General features: G+C 44.0%; 1 protein-coding gene across 4 annotated transcripts in view; it reads right to left on the bottom strand.

The window, feature by feature from the left end:
• The window catches only part of raph1a (Ras association (RalGDS/AF-6) and pleckstrin homology domains 1a), a 98,422-nt gene that overhangs the window by 63,720 nt on the left and 19,727 nt on the right, over nt 1-14,975 (bottom strand). For all 4 annotated transcript variants that reach the window (XM_049593492.1, XM_049593489.1, XM_049593490.1 and 1 more), the window contains exon 2: nt 54-120. The gene's annotated coding sequence lies outside the window, so the exon portion shown is untranslated. The remainder of the gene's footprint in view (nt 1-53; nt 121-14,975) is intronic.

A 14,975-nucleotide genomic window follows, 5' to 3' on the forward strand; every position in this document is an offset into this window, starting at 1 on the left:
CCACATGTGATAGCGATATATGAAACGATAAGAGTGTTTTTAAAGCTGTTTACCTTTGGTCTGCTCACAGCGCTCAGTCCAGCTCACACACACACGACGCAGAGGAGGGATTCAATCAGCCTGCAGAGACACACACAACATTTATTATTATATATGATCAGATTTCCTTTCAGACGCGTCTTCCATCCTGCTGACAGCACAATATGAAAACCACACTTTGGTTAGAAGATGCCTAAAGATCTGGGGCCTGTAGGGAGCTATGGTTTTTAAAGGAACACTGTCATTTTGAAAAATACATTGAAATTAAATTAGATTAGATTAAACTGCAGTTTTACAGAAAAGTATGTGAGTAAAAGTTTCATCTTCAGTTCAGAGAGCGTCTGCTGCCAAACTGAGCACAAAAACTGGAAGCAACACACACACCCACACGCACACCTGGCAGCTGTCTACACACCAAATGTACAGTCAGCAGGTGGCACTAGTGTGTGTGTTTCCTCCATGCTGAGCAGGCTGGATGTGTGTGACCTAAAAATAACTGACAGGCAGCAACATTTAAACACACTGCCGTAGTCCCTCTGCTTCCCAGTGTGTCCCTGTGTCTCTCTGCCCTTCATCACAGCCCTCCTCTTCATCCTCTGCCTCCTCTGTGACTTCGTCTTTACTCCTCAGTCGCTCATTTTCCTTCTCTCGATCTGCGTCTGCTGATTCAGCTGGAATTGGTGACATTTCACTAAATCATCACAGCTCGTTATGTCGAGACGTCATCTCGTCAGATTCAATCACGTCTGACCTTTATCAAGAACACACACACACACACACACACAAATACACACACAGTGAGGGAGGTGTGGACGGAAAAGCTAAAGGGACAGTTTGGATCTTTTGAGGTGGGGCTGTATGAGGGCCTCATGTCAGTCAGCAGTTTGGAGAAACCATCATCATCCTCACTGTGACCTCGTCACATGTCCACACTTGGTCATGGACTTTCCACGTCCACATATGACGTCCAAGGTACCCTGGGTGTGTTGGTTGTTGACGTTCTGGGACGCCGTGTCAACTTCAGCCTGTTACATGCATTGTCTGTTTTCAAAATACACTTCTGTTTTCACAGGAAATGTACAGTTTGATACAGTCTCTTTCAAAATAAAAGCACTACGTCGGTACAACAACACACACACGTGGTTACGTTTAGGAAAAAGAAGGAAGTCTTACAGGAAGTGAACACCGGCCTCCCGGATGAAAGCTGGTGGTTGTTGGACCCATTCACCACCCCATCACCCGCTCCACTCTGACTTTTCACCCCTTAACTTACATTATTGTCCCGCTGTGTTCCCCTCTGACCCCGTCCAGTGCTGTGACAGAATAACAGTGACCAGCTGCATATCAGGCTTTGTTCCTCTGTGTCTGACAAGTCACTGACCAAGCGCCACATTTCACCATGTTCGGAGTGAGACTCAGTTGGTTGCAACATTAAAGTGACGTACACATTAAAGCATCACTAATTATATTTCAGTAATTTAACATATGAATCTGAAAAGGACCATTCTGCATTAGGAGTGCTTTTACTTTCAGTACTTTATACTATGATGTTAACATGTACTTTTACTTGAGTATGATGAGTTTTACTGGTAACAGATTATTTTTACAATGTAGTATTGTAATTTTAATTCAGTAAAATGCCTGAATACTTCCTCCATCACTGGACCTTTCTGTGGACTCTTGTGCATGTTACACATTTACTATGTGTTTTACTTTGTATGTGTACTCGGTGCTGTTCTTTCCCTGGTGATACGTTAAGTTTTTTGGGAATGAGGGACAATTTGACAACCAACCTAAAGTTAGTGTTTCCTTGTTGCTTATTTCATTTATTAAAACTTGTTTTCAAATTCTTGTTTGTAGTCTTATTTGTCATCATTATCATTTGTTGTATTTTACAGTGTCTACAGGTACCAGAGTTAATTTTTAACCAAATTTAAAAGGACAGTGCACCCAAAAATGAAAACGCAGCCATTATCTACTCCCCCATATGCCGAGGGAGGCTCAGGTGAAGTTTTAGAGTCCTCACATCACTTGCAGAGATCCAAGGGGAGAGGAGGTAGCAACACAACTCCACCTAATGGAGGCTGACGGCGCCCCAGATTCAAACGTCCAAAAACACATCATTGAAACCACAAAATATCTCCATACTGCTCGTCCGTAGTGATCCAAGTGTCGCGGTGCACAGAGAGGCAGTCAGAGCTACAGGCTACAATGAGGCTAAAAGCAGAGTTCAAATGAGGTTTTTCCAAACAGCTTTCTATGTCGAGGCTTCAGGACACTTGGATCACTACGGACGAGCAGTATGGAGATATTTTGTGGTTTCAATGATGTGTTTTTGGACGTTTGAATCTGGGGCGCCGTCAGCCTCCATTAGGTGGAGTTGTGTTGCTACCTCCTCTCCCCTTGGATCTCTGCAAGTGATGTGAGGACTCTAAAACTTCACCTGAGCCTCCCTCGGCATATGGGTGAGTAGATAATGGCTGAATTTTCATTTTTGGGTGCACTGTCCCTTTAAGAGGGATTTTTGGGCCAAATCATCTTTTTCTTATTCAAGAAGTGCAAGTAAGTATAAAGGTCTGGTAGTATGTATGTGTTTTCCTGCAGAGGTGGGTTGGTTTAAAGATTTGTGACATCACAAACTGGACTTCCACACAGAAGAGCTCGACTCATTTTGACAGAAGGAAAGTTAAAGATGAATACATGAATTAGATCAAATATAAAAAAAATTCAAATGTAAGACTTCTTAATGACTTTTAAGGCCTTATATTTATAAAGTTGGATGTAAAACTTTTTCAAGACCTGCAGACGACCTGGTTTTATCCAGTTCTGTTTTCACAGTCTCTTCCATTAAAAACAGCCGACCCATCTTCAGCCCTCAGTGGAAATGTTCTTACGTATTTGTGCACTCAGACGCATTGTGAACTCAGCTGAGAGCCACTCTTTGTATCCATGTATGATCTTTTCATTACCTAGTGGACCTTCAGGCTGAGCTGTGGACACTTTTATGATGTAACAGTTTCTGGACGACAGAGGAACGAGGCCACGAGCTGCGTCGGCTCTTTTTATGACATCTGTTGGCATAAACAAAGTTAAATAGCACCAGCTTTGTAGCTTTGTTTTCGGGCATATTGCAGTCAGCTGTGCAGGTCCGGGACGTCAGCTTGTCACGGGACAGTTGCTGGTTGGAATCCCCAGACTGGTTTCTGTGCTGGGAGTCAATGAGTAACACTGATGTGCCCATGAGCAGAACACTGCTAGACGGCGGATAAATGTGTGCTTGTCCCAACAATGGTGTTCTTGTTGTTTCAGCTGTCAGCTACTGATCATATGAGAGCTGCTAATGATCTTATGCAACAAAGGATTGAAGTGTGTGTGTGTGTGTGTGTGTGTGTGTGTGTGTGTGTGTGTGTTTAGAACAGTGTGAATTTCTTCTCTTCGTGTGACGGACATGTTGACATTTCTTTGTATTTGTAAGACATGGTGAGTTTGTGGAAGGACGACACACAGATGAACACATCCATGTGACGGATGAAATCATGCACCCTGCAACTCCCAAAACGCACACACACATATTTAAAGGGATAGTTCATATTTTTAAATGAGTGTGTATGAGGTAATTATTAGGGATGCAACGGTAAAAGATTTTCCTGGTACGATAACTGTCTCAGAAAATACTGCGGTCAGAAACAGAATGACCCTTAAAGGTATGAAAACAAAAGAGTTATTGTTGGTTGAAGAAATGTTTTATAACTATTACTGAACCTTGAATCATTTTTGTTAATGGACGTTTGTGGAAAAAGTCTCCTCCTACAGCACAGTATCGTCTGTGACTGGCTCTGGGGTCGATCTGATATTGCCACAAAAAAATATGGGGAGAGTTACTGCCTCAAGCGAGGGAGTTCAAGTATCTCGGGGTCTTGTTCACAAGTGAGGGTAGAATCGAACGTGAGATGGATTGGCGGTTTGGCACAGCGTCTGCAGTGAAGAGACAGTTGAGCCAGAAGGCAAAGCTTCTGATTTCCTGGTCCATCTCTATCCCAACCCTCACCTATGGTCATGAGCTCTGGGTAGTGACTGAAAGAATGAGATCGCAGATACAAGCGTCTGAAATGAGTTTCCTCTGTAGGGTGTCTGGGCTCAGCCTTAGAGATAGGGGGAGGAGTCAGACATCTGGAGGGAGCTCAGAGTAGAGCCGCTGCTCCTTCATGTTGAGGTGGTTCAACATCTGATCAGGATCCTCCTGGGCGCCTCCTGTTAGAGGTGTTCTGGGCACGTCCCACTGGAAGGAGGCCCCGGGGCAGACCCAGAACACGCTGGAGGGATTATATATCTCATCTGGTCTGGGAACGCCTAACACGAGCTAAATTGCAAGTATTAGGAAGAATGCTTGTCGATATGTGACGAGGTTGGAGTGTGAATGTGTTGTTGCAGCTTGTAAAGATGAGATTATTTTCATTAGGCTACTTTATATATCACTGCTGGGAATCTTAAAGTGATAGTTCAGGTTTTTGGACATGAAGTTGTGTGAAACGCTGACCATCTGTAGCTCTGATGTGACGGTGTCACTACTCTCAACGAGCCTCCTGCTCTGAGAAATGGCCCGTAGCTTACCGGAGAAAAAGTAGTCCTGAAGATGTACGGGGGACACGTAACCAAAAGGTTTTAAGCTACAAAAAAGTACACGTGTTTTGTTAAACTATTTCAATAATTTTAAAACATCCCCGCATTATGTCAGACCTTGCTATCAGCTGGGACTATTTTCTGGCCAGTATCACTCCGCCGTGCAGGCCCGCAAGACAGCACGCCAACAGAAATCAATAAGACAGTTCATCACCACGCTGTGCAGGTGCGCAGGATAGCAACGGCTAAGGAAAACTTCATCGGCTGTTTCCAACAGAGAACCACTAGGCTATTATTAGTGAGGAAAAAGATGTACTAGCCCTATATATACCTACTACTACAGTGCGAACACCGGCTCAGGCTCACGACACACCCTCGTCAGCTGCTGTAGGTAAACAGAGGAATACCAACATGGTGCCAACAGCTGTGGGAATAAAAACATCGCCGGCTCCCAATTCCATCAGTTTCCTGTTACAGATGTAACCCGTAGGCAACTTTGGCTAACCCACCACCAGAACAAAGCAGAGACTGGTCGTAATCACATATGAATTCACATTTCTATGTGACTGATTACTCATGTCACGGATTTAGCAGTTTGCCTAATATAATAAACTAAATGCCGACGGTAAAACGAGGCCGCGTGTAATGTACTCTCCACAACACAACAGGCTATTAGTTCAATCAAACATTTTGTTTTACAATCAGTTACAGACATCCTTATATAGACTGGTATTAGGTCATATATCTCTCTTTGGGCACAGCAGTGCGGAAATCGCGTTTTCTCTGTCCGTCGGGATCTGTGGGCAGCTGAAGTGAGCTTGACATACGCGCAGTTGCTTCATCCTCGCTGGCTTGGTAACGAGGTTCATCCCAATTGACACAAGCCAAAGTTGCCTACGGGTTACATCTGGAACAGGAAACTGATGGAATTGGGAGCCGGCAATGTTTTTATTCCCACAGCTGTTGGCACCATGTTGGTATTCCTCTGTTTACCTACAGCAGCTGACGAGGGTGTGTCGTGAGCCTGAGCCGGTGTTTGCGCTGTAGTAGTAGGTATATATAGGGCTAGTACATCTTCTTCCTCACTAATAATAGCCTACTGGTTCTCTGTTGGAAACAGCCGATGAAGTTTTCGTTAGCCGTTGCTATCCTGCGCACCTGCACGGCGTGGTGATGAACTGTCTGATTGATTTCTGTTGGCGTGCTGTCTTGCGGGCCTGCACGGCGGAGTGATACTGGCCAGAAAATAGTCCCAACTGATAGCAAGGTCTGACGTAATGCGGGGATGTTTTAAAATTATTGAAATAGTTTAACAAAACACATGCATACTTTTTTGTAGCTTAAAACCTTTTGGTTATGTGTCCCCCGTACATCTTCAGAACTACTTTTTCTCCGGTAAGCTACGGGCGATTTCTCAGAGCAGGAGGCTCGTTGAGAGTAGTGACACCGTCACATCAGAGCTACAGATGGTCAGCGTTTCACACAACTTCATGTCCAAAAACCTGAACTATCACTTTAATCTTTGATAATTCATGTTAGTTTATTAATGGATTTACATTTTGTATGATCTTCTATAGATCTGTATCTGTAGGCGTTTCTACAACAAACAAACTGATGGTAGCAGAACAACGTGCGCTCTTCATGACCTGATGTACTTGATGTATCCTTCCTTCATGTGGTAACGTTCTGATGTGGTTGTGACATCTTCACACTTTCCATCTCAACACAGGAATTCAAAACTGATGTGTCATTTAAAACAGTTCCTCATTCTGCAGTGTTGCAACCGATTACATCACAGGACAGTATTAGGAAGAATTAGCTAATAAGCTGGTGGTTGACCATCTGCCCTCTGTAAAGAACTCCGAGGGGAGCGGTGTGGTTAACGCCTTTGATTGTGGGTTAATCACAATCTCTTAGTTCTATAAATATCATTGTGTTGTGGTTCGTCTCTCCTAATGAGTGTCACTGATCCAGAGCTTCTTGGCATCTCTGTAGAAACATCTCTCCTGCAAACATTTAGTGTTTTGGCTTGTTAGTTTGGGATTGTTCATCATCTTTTGTCTTCTATGATTTGGTAACAGCTGGATGAACACACCGCTCCGTTGGTCTTTAATGACCCAAAAAGAAATGAAGTGCAGCTTTATTTAAAAATAAATCTAAATAACTGAGAAAGGCAACTTAAGACCTCATTTCAGCTTCATCTCTCAAATGAACCCAGGAGCAAACTTCCTTAACTTCGTACGGCGATACACTTCAGCCTATTTCAGCTGCATAAATGCTGATTAAACATCTTTAGTTACAAAGTGACTCATGTTTTCATGCCTGACACCAGCTGAGAAACAGCTCACATAAGTCAGTATGTAAAACATTATAAATATAGCTCTTTTCACAGACACAGGTCACGGTGTGATTCACAAGGACATTTCACAACAAGACAGAAGACAATGTGAGCCACGTGGTTAAAAGTGCATGACCAGCAAAACTATTTGCACAATGAAAAAAAAAAGGTTTCACAAAACACAACAAGACACAAAATATGATTAAAATACAGCTCTGGTGCAGACAGGTTACCTAACACCTGTCTAAACAGGTGTGTCTTTAACTGGCTTTTGGAGAAACCACAGAGTCAGCAGATCATCAGGGAGCAGGCAGAACTTTCCAAAATGTAGGTGCTACGGCCACAAAAGCTCGGTCATCACGGCTCTTAAGGCGAGAGCAAGGGACGGACAACAAATTTAGCGCATTTGATCAAAGACAGCGAGCTGAGGAATACAGGTTGAGTAGCTGAGCCACATAAGAGGGAGCCTGACTGTGTAATGCTCTGTAACTGTTTTCAATGTTGACCTGTGACAGGCATGCTCAAACACCATAACAACACCATAGTGGCGCACATGTGTTCCCAAGTGCCTATTTTCAAGGGTGCAATGGCTGCACCCTGAGAAAAACAGAGTTCAACTTCTGGGAAGTAGCAGCGTGCAACGCATGTCATGTGACGAGGTCCAACCAATCACAGCTGACAGATATCTTTCCTTCTTCAGTAAATATCAGTGTGTGCTGAATATGGAGGAGAAGTTGATCATGTTAGTGCAGAGCTGTCAGAGCGTCACATCTGTCCCACAGAGAACAGGCCGACACACACACAGAAAATCAGCTCTGCACTCAGGGTTTCAGGTAAACAGGCTGTGATACGACGCTTGTGAACGTCGCTTAGCAACCTCAGACGCAACCTGCCACTGTGCTCTTGAAACCTCAGCACCCATTGTCCGACCTTGTGTTTTCCAGCCGCCTGAAGACGTGACATGTGTATGGACTCTAAGTAAGAATGAGACTTTTGAACTCGACCGCGGTCGTTGTTGGATTCAAAGGTCTGAACCAAGGCAAAATAAAATGAGAAAAGAGGAAACCCTCATATTGGAGGAACTGGAACGTTTTTCTATTGATCAACTCATCAATTAATTGACTACTTGTCTGTCTACACCTCCTTTCTGTCTACTTCTGAGACAGGCAACCTCTGGTAAATACCATCCTTGCTGGGTTTTCTCCTGGTGAGCACTAACATGTTTGTTGAGGCTTTGTGATGCTGAAGCTCTAGTTCTCTGTCCTGGCCGATTTATGACTCCTCTGTCGCCCAACAGGCCGCATTAAAGAGTATTACGAAATGACACGGCCTGCCAAAACAGAGGCTTTAAAATCTCAGATTGAAAACAATAGTTTCACCTCTTCATTATTTCACCCATAATGAGACCTGAAAATCTAATTTCAGGGAGCTGCTGAGTTAACAGTGTGTATAATGCTGTGATTAGAGTTTCCATAGCAAATGATCAGAATCACTGGCAAACTGGGACACATTTAATTCAAACAATAAAGACATTGTTGCAACATTTCTAATGCATCGCTTAATCATTTGGATTCCTCAAAGCATCGAGAGGAAACAATCCTGATGGCAGCACAAACTTACATCACTCTGTAACCATCTGAGATCCACCCAGGACTCCTTTTAGTTTGATAGGTCAGTACGCAACATGCTGTCACGTGACTATAATGTGTCAGTCAGAAGTTTACTAAGTTTCAAACAATACACAAAACTGTGTTGTTACTGTGTGGATACTTTTAGGGCTGACGTCACAATGATGTCCTTTCATTAGCTGAAGGCAGGACAAGACTCTCCCCCACCATGTGTTTGTCTTGTTGTGTTATTGGGAGCCAGAATAGAAGGAGTCATGGCTCAAAACCAGCCGCCACTGCCCGTCAACAAAAACAAAGATGGTTAAATGTGATAAGACCAAAGGACTGGACGGAGGCCATCATCAAAAATGCTCACATGTGCAGTGCACACTTCATATCAGGTTAGGGAAAAAGTATTTCCTGTTGTAGGGATGAATAAGGTTATGTGTATTAAGGGTTATCATGTCCACCTCATCAGAAACTGGGGAGGGATTAAGAGGAAGATTGGATTTCTCTGCAACGCTAACTTTTTAGCACATTAGCTAACGTTAGCTTCCATAGCAAAACAAACAAGTGTGGTCCTCCTTTGTAAGATTGGCTTCCTGTGACATCATCCATCCACTGAGTGAGAGCATACGGGTCGGCCAGTCTGGTCCCGTTGGTCAGTGTTTACTTAGGGTGCGTTCACACCTGCCCTGTTCGGATCAGTTCAATCAAACTCAAGTTCATTTGCCCCCTCAGTGCAGTTCATTTGGGCAGGTGTGAACACAGCAGTTGCACTCAGGTGCGCACTGAAACAACTGGACGGAGACCTTCTTGAATGTGAGAAGGTGTTCCGACCTGGATGTGAAGCAACTGCAGTCACATGACACATTGTTTGGGTTAAACATGAGCATGTTACAGTCCTGGAGGATTATTAATGTGCACCTCCTCCTGTACTGCCTTAATATGCACATTCAGCACATCCAATGCATCAAAACATTGTTTTCTAGTTGGAGCCGCGTTTGCCTCGTTTTCAAACTGTATGCTTTGACTAAAATGAACAATGACAGCAATATAGTCCACGATGAGCAGCGCTAAAATCAACCTGCGTAGTTGTCCCTCCATTGTGACATTAGAAAGTGTCACATTTATCTTGCAAGTGTACTCTTCTTCAACGTTTGCTTTACTTCCTGGATTTTTCCCACATGGAAATTCTGACCAATCAAGAGCAGCTTTTGTCACACGAGGCATTTGATCTGGTCCTCTTGTAAATGCTGCCGTGAGAACACCAACCAACTCTAGGCAATTATACAACTTTGGAACAACATGAGTCCCTGATTCAGACCAAAGGAGACCACTCTAGGGCTGACAGCAGCCTTAATCAAGTAACACTTGTGGTGAGTGTCATCATCCTGAGGGTATTGCTCACGGTGCACGGGCATGAAAAATAACAGAAAAGTCCTCTGAATATAAAACAAAAAAACACTTGGTTACTGTTACAAAAAGTTCATGTTTGACTTAAAACACACAGTTTTGGTGGCAAAATCCAGACTGGAGTACTCGGCTGGTAGTTGTAGGTTAAAGTTGGGTTTCAAGGTTAGGGAATGCATTTTGACAATGAGGGTCCTCGGGCTGCAGCAATATACGGCAGGTCGTGATATAAAAGTTGACAGTTATCACACCATGTACATTTGCTGTAATACCGTCATACCATGAAACCGCGATACTTTCTCAGACGGTTATAGCACCATGAAAATCTCAAACTATTGCAACCCTACAGGGTCCTCACAAGAAAAACGAAACAGATGTGTGTGAGCATGTGTGAGTTACTTGCAGCTGAGGAGCTCGAGGCGTCGGGGTGGTAGTTAACCCCCAACGCACCTATTTAGAACAGCGTGTCTCCTGACAGCAGACAGTTTAGTCTACAGCAGCTGAAGGCCGCAGACAGGTTAAATCTAATGACTCCACAGTGCGTCTGTGAGGCTGGAAATCACCCAGCAGCATTCAGATCATCAGGAGTCGATGCTGAAGCAAGTTTTACTTCTTCAGGTCTGGTGGGAGTCAAACCCTCGACCCGGCTGCTGAGCTGCAGGAGGAAATTATATACTGTTCTGCCTGGTGACCGGCTTACACACCAAACACAGCACTGCGTCACACACATACACACACACATACACACACACACACACACACACCCTGGGGTCAAATCCGCAGCCTGCTTGTTTTATTCAAATAGGGCACAAGCTGCCAGCACCGGAGGGCAACAGAAAACTGAATAAAACAGAGCTGGTGCTCGTCTGCTGGAAGTGAGGTGTAAAATCAGCCTTAATGCTGTGAATTCAAATTTAAAAAACTTAACTGAGAAGAAGAAGAATTAGAAACGAGACCTGCTGCTGCTGACTAATCACTACATGTAAGTGACAGTTTAACACTTTGTAACTGTGGAGTGTAGAAACATCTCCAGAACACCAGCTTTCCAGGAAGTAAGCAGGCGTTCATACAAACAGCTTGGTTGATGTTTTCTGGCATTTCCTCTTTATCTAATGTTGCATGGAGGGCTGCTGGAACATTTGCTGACACACCAAATCTGTGCACAATATTTCCTCAGTTACAGAAACAGTGTTGGTGCAAACTGTTCGTCTCTCCAAAGGCTCAGCAGGAAGTACGCTGGTCATTACAACTACTTCTGTTGGACGATACGTTGTTACAGAACCAACTGTGATAAACTGTCAGTTTGAGACTGTTACGATGGTTATATGATACCATAATGCAAATACACCCTGTCAAAGTGCAATGAACCTTTAATTGTTAAGAATATTCAGAGCAAGCTCCGGGGGCACCGTAGTTACCTAAATAATCCGGCCGGTGTGCTGCTGTTATCTCTCATGGATAGACGGCCTGGGAGCTGGGCGGTTTTACAGCCAGGAGGAAGACGTTGTCAAAGGGTAAAACTACAAGTGACAGACTTTACTCAGCATATCACAATAATGTAGCATTGTGACCTAAGTATCATGATAATATCATATTGTGGGTCTTCTTGTGATTCCAAGCCTTGGCATTTAAACACGACGGACGATATCGTACGACACGTGGACCTCGATTATTTTTGCTGACCTCGATAAGTGTGTGACAAAGTGACTAGTGGCGACACAGTCTGGGTGAATGCGAGGAACTTTATAGTTTTGTCCCAAGAAACGGCACATCATGGGTCAGTGTTGGACCTCCTGCTGTGAAGCCAAGTGGCACAGTTAAAGCACGCAGCTCCACCTGAGTGTGTAACACTGACATGTGACGGGTGGATGCTGATGGTGGAGTCCTGCAACGAGAACACGTCCTGGTTTCAGACTGACCAACATGAGCACAGAATCCTTCGAAACCAGGACGGGGGTAAAGATGTTTCCTCGTAATCTATGTGCCAGCATGAGGGAACACACACACACACACACGCACACACACACGCTCACACACGTACAGGTTTAGCATTGCTGCAGTGGAGTCGGTCGCACTGCAGAACTGTCAGGAAGAATCACAGCACTCTGCTTTGCTGCTTTGACACACACACACACACACACACACACACACACACACAGTGAACACCGTCTCATACTCTTGATACAAGGTCACTGAGCTACTGGGTTAAACTACAGCTACATGGAGGAGGAGGAGCACGGAAGAGAAAGTGAGACTGACAAGGTTGACTCATCTGTGTCTGTGTCTAGTGAACGCTGCTCACATTAAAGGGACAGTTCGGATTTTCTGATGTGGAGTGTGTGCAGTACTTCTCCATAGTCAGTGTATTACATGCAGTAGATACAGGAGCACATGCCCCCAGTTTGGAGAAGCAGGCTGGACAAATGTCTTGCTGTGGAGGGGTCAGCAACAAAATGTGTTTTAACCACCTAAAATAAATATCACGAAGCACCACAGCTGAACTTTGACACTCAGCTTTGAAACTAAGTAACGTGTAAACCTGCCTGCTTTTCTCAAAAACAAATATTTTCGACAGGAATTTTTGCTTTCAGACGTTAACTAAACTTTATATGTACCATATCTTTGTGATGATGTTAAAGGAATAGTTCTATATTTGGAAAATAAGAGTATTTCCTGTCTTGCCTCATGTTAGATGAGAAGATTGATACCACTCATGTCCAGGCCAGCTGCTGGATAATACGGGCAGGAGGACATTTTAGAAAGTGGGCCCCTAATCCACATGCAGTGGGCAGGGTACCTATACATGTTTTACTTCCTGCGATTATAATCCAGTTAATCATATTTCCACATGTATTTTGAGCTAGGTGTTTCAAAATAAAGCACCAGTGGTTCCGCTTTTTTATTTACTGTGTGATAACAATACTTTAACTTTATCATGACAGCAGCTACATTATTTAACTTTACTGTAACATTAGTTCATTTAATAATTTTGTATTTTAGTAGTCTATTGCGATCAGTGTTGGGCAGTAATGCGTTACAGTAATATTACTTTTTCCAGTAATGAGTAATGTAACTAGTAACTAATGAAATGTCAGTGATAATACGACAGCTACCCCAAAAACCAAACAACTCGTAGCGACCTTACTTTTGTTACCACGTCACTACTGACTTGAAATACAACATCACATCAGAGGACTCATTTTAGTAATCACTGTGCCACGCAGGCACGTCACAAAGCAGCGAGCTAATTGGAGACGTTACCTCAGCGGCAGGAAATACTCTCATTACTTTGATTCTTTCAGGAGGAAAGATGACAGGAACTCTGCTGCTGCAGGTAGTCGGACTAAAAATGTTTCCACTGTCCTCAAACCTCCGCTCTGAAACACCGACTACACCCTGAAGCTCCAGGAAATACACCCCACCAAAGGTGAGCCCTCCTTGGCAGCGGAGGTCGGCTGTAGCTCGACACTGGCTAAACAACCCAAACTGGATTTTACTGGCGGACAGCTGCAGACACAGAGAAGTGATGAAAATGGGAAAATAGCGCTCACAGGTAACTGAAGACCCCCAGGTAAATAGAAGCCAAGTAGCCTCTGCTACACTTAACAGCGATTACCCTGACAGTCACAGAGACACACATGTCAATTTTCACAATTTTGGGGAGATACAAGTAGGCAGGTATAATACTAAGCCATCTCACCCTGCCCTACATGAGATCATTTTTTCATTAGTTCAGAATAATCAGTGTAAAATGGTCAGAATTAATATTTATGTGTAGTCTTTTGCTTCGGCCACCCCAAGCCTCTCCACCTTGTTTCAAACACCCACGACACCACCGACATTAAACAACTCCACCAAAACCCTCCACAAACAGGCCAATTTTAGCTCCCATTACACGACCATGGTTAAAGAGCAGAACTTTCCTCCAACACACACACACACACACACATGCAGTGACACCCAAACTAAAAGCCTCACAAAAGTCAAACTTTCCACTTGGGTCCGTCCTCGGTTGAAACGGTTTCTGCCAGAAACAACATCTGCAGCAGCGACAACCTTTTCAGCATGAGACAGAAACAGGAAAGGAGTGACACAGAGTGTGTTCTGTGGGTGTTTCTGTGTGTTTTTCGTATGTGTGTGTGAATATGTCCACTTTGTTTTATGTCCACGCTGCAGTGCTCTGAGCTCTGTTAGCAGAGTGAGACACGGAGGAAGAGACGAGCGATAAAAACCTGCTCAGACACAGAAACGACACAGAGCTGTTCAGAGTTATGGAGCTAATCATTTAATGACAGAGCAGAGAATCAGCGACTGAGTCTGACTCAGCTGAAAACCATCAGACCTTCTCCAGTTCTAACAAGTCCTCGGCGGAGGAGACCGTCCCCGGCCCGGCTTCACTTGTCAGAGAGAATTAAACTAACCCAACATGTGCACTTAAGATACTCAGACTGCTGGCTCGCAGTGTGACGCTTCACTTCTCACCTGTTCCAGCATGAATCTGGATTTATCCATCGTATCAAACTGAATACCTGACCAGAGGTGTCAGCAGATGTGCTGATGGGCCGTCTGCAGAATTCATACCTCGCATATCATGAGATTACAGTAGATTACATGAGGCAGACATTTTGTCCACAGCGACCTGAAGTTCTTTCCTGCCTAAACACAACAGGAGCAGTTTCAGGCTCAGTGTCTCACTACAACATGCAGACTGGAGGAGCCAGGGTTCAAACCACCAACCTTCTGGTCTGCTGTTTTCTCAGCTGGGAAATCGTCCAAAACAATTACAGCTTTACAGGTAAAAATAAATTCAGTCTGATCATCACACTGAACAGCCACCTGCTTCCAAGGTATAATTACTGAGTGCAACTTCCAACTGTCACAGAGAAAAATCACCCAATTTAAATGTTATCACTTCATTCAATAAACAGTGAGTCAGATTCAGGGAGATTTAATGGGAA

The sequence above is a fragment of the Epinephelus fuscoguttatus genome, linkage group LG13 (assembly GCF_011397635.1).
Source record: "Epinephelus fuscoguttatus linkage group LG13, E.fuscoguttatus.final_Chr_v1".
Lineage (NCBI taxonomy): Eukaryota > Metazoa > Chordata > Actinopteri > Perciformes > Serranidae > Epinephelus > Epinephelus fuscoguttatus.